Below are 2128 nucleotides of genomic sequence, written 5' to 3'. Positions count from 1 at the left end.
TCACCTCAGCCTCCCAAAGGCGCGGGATTACAGGCTGAGCCACCGAGCCCAGCTCACTTTGTACTTTTCAAAAAGAAAAGGCCACGCTCGGTGTATAACCAAAGAGGACTGAGCAAAAGTTTCCTCAGTTTCCTTCCTGCTCTCGTATTGACTCTCAGAAGCAAGACACTCACCTGCACTCAGAGAGCCTCATCCCTCCCTTCGGTGATCATCCCCAGGACAGTGCTGCAGACCCAGCAGTCCTGGGCCCGCCTGCCCAGTGGGGGAGACACACCCATCCCTGACAGTGATGATGCCAAGTGGGCAGGGGTGAGGCGGAGGAACTGAGGGGACAAGGGAGGCTGGGACAGGGCAGAGCTTCCTGGAGGAAGACACACCGCTACGGAGCTGAGACCTAGAGGAGAATGGAGGAAACAGATAGTAAACGATGAATAAAGGTTTAGAACAGCGCAATGCAAAGCCTGCTCTCCCTCCCAGGTGATACACCAAGTTCACAGTCACAGTGCACCAGTATTGACCACGTAAGCCTGACCTTTTACAGTTACGATCTTACCCCGTCTTCCTGATAACCATGCCGAGCCAGAGTGGGAGAGGAAGAGCCGGCACTATCACAGTTTATAGGAAAAAAGAAGCCAGGCACAGTGGCTCACGTGTGTCATCCCAGCACTTTGGGAGGCGGAGGCGAGAGAACTGCCTGAGCCCAGGGGTTTGAGAGCAGCCTGGGCAACTTGGTGAGATCTCATCTCAAATTATCCGGACGTGGTGGCGGATGCTTGTGGTTCCAGCTACTTGGGAGGCTGAGGCAGAAGGTTCGCCTGAGCCCAGTGGGTCGAGGCTGCGGTGGCCGTGGGCGTTGCACTCCCGCCTGGGCGACGGAGTGAGACTCCGACTAAAAAATAAAATAAAAGCCGGGCCCGGTGGCTCAGCCTGTAATCCCGCGCTTTGGGAGACTGCGGGTTTGAGACCCGCCTGGGCAACTTGGCGAGACCTCATCTCTACAATAAATCAAAAATTAGCCGGATGTGATAGCGCGCGCCTGTAGTTCCAGCTACTTGGAAGGCTGAGGCGGAAGGATCGCCGGAGCCCAGCAGGTCGAGGCCGCGATGGCCGGGAGCGGCCACTGCACTCCAGTCGGGACCACAGAGTGAGACTCCAACTCAAAAAAATAAAATAAATAAAATAAAATAAAAAAGGGGAGAAACTGAGACTCAAAGTGGCATGTCACTTGTCCGCGATCATTTAGCCAGTCGGCAGCACGACGAAAGTCTGAACCCAGGCCAGACCTCCACCCAATTCACTGATGAAGGTTTAACAGCCTCTAAGGTCTTCTGTCCTCCTCCCTGGGCCTCCATAACAGCCTCTCCAAGCCAGGTGAGCCTCAGCACACGTCCGGGCTGTAGAAAGACACACAACTAAAGAAACACCGTGGCGTTCTCAGAGCCCAGGACAGGGAACCGAGGGCTGCGTGGTTCGCTAGAAAGTCTAACCCACCTGGAGAATGCGCATGCGTGCTGAACACGCCACCCGAAGGCGGGGGGAGGTGACTGAACGGTCTCGTCGGAGGTGTGGTGGCCGTGACAGCCCTGAAATAGGAACTTTGAATATACGGAAAGACTGTATGCTCAGGGGACTTGCTGGAGGAAAGCGCTGGGTTAAGAAGACGACTCAGAAAACGAGCTATTGAGCAGAGGACCTGCTCTCCGCGTCCGCGTACGGTGGCCACAAAGGGCCATTGACGGTCGGAGGGGCGTGGCTCGAGCAGCTTTTTTTGAGGTGCTACGGTGGCCGGAAGTGCTCAAGAAACATGGAACGGAAAGGACTCGAAGCATCGGCGGGGTGAAGAGGTCAGAATAGTTTGGAAGCTTCCTATCACTCAAAAAGTCGGCTTAATTATAAGCAATAGAGCCCGTGGGAGGTGCATATTGGCTGAACCAGTCCTGGCAGTTTGCAGCAGACAGTATTTCTACCAGGTGGAAAATGAATGGGCTGCGGGGAAGAAGTACGGTGGACAGGTCGGTCCAATCATAGTCGGAAGTAGCTTTTCCCCGAGAGGCGTAGCTGAAGCGTTCTAGCCGGATACGGTGGCCCGGAGGGTCGGGCCACGGTGTGAAATCTCGCGCGATCGCTC

The 2128-nt window shown here is 55.4% G+C and overlaps 1 protein-coding gene across 1 annotated transcript in view; it reads left to right on the top strand.

Annotated features, from left to right (window-relative positions):
• Positions 1 to 1799: 1799 nt before the first annotated feature.
• CLPTM1 (CLPTM1, transmembrane protein) overlaps positions 1800 to 2128 on the top strand; it is a 35701-nt gene continuing 35372 nt past the window's right edge. The window contains exon 1 of the mRNA XM_021709230.1: positions 1800 to 1880. The gene's annotated coding sequence lies outside the window, so the exon portion shown is untranslated. The remainder of the gene's footprint in view (positions 1881 to 2128) is intronic.

The sequence above is a fragment of the Carlito syrichta genome, unplaced genomic scaffold (genome assembly GCF_000164805.1).
Source record: "Carlito syrichta isolate Samal-C Ts95f unplaced genomic scaffold, Tarsius_syrichta-2.0.1 Scaffold67556, whole genome shotgun sequence".
NCBI lineage: Eukaryota > Metazoa > Chordata > Mammalia > Primates > Tarsiidae > Carlito > Carlito syrichta.
The sequence above is the reverse complement of the archived record's forward strand: the minus strand, read 5'-3'. Positions and strand labels throughout refer to the sequence as shown.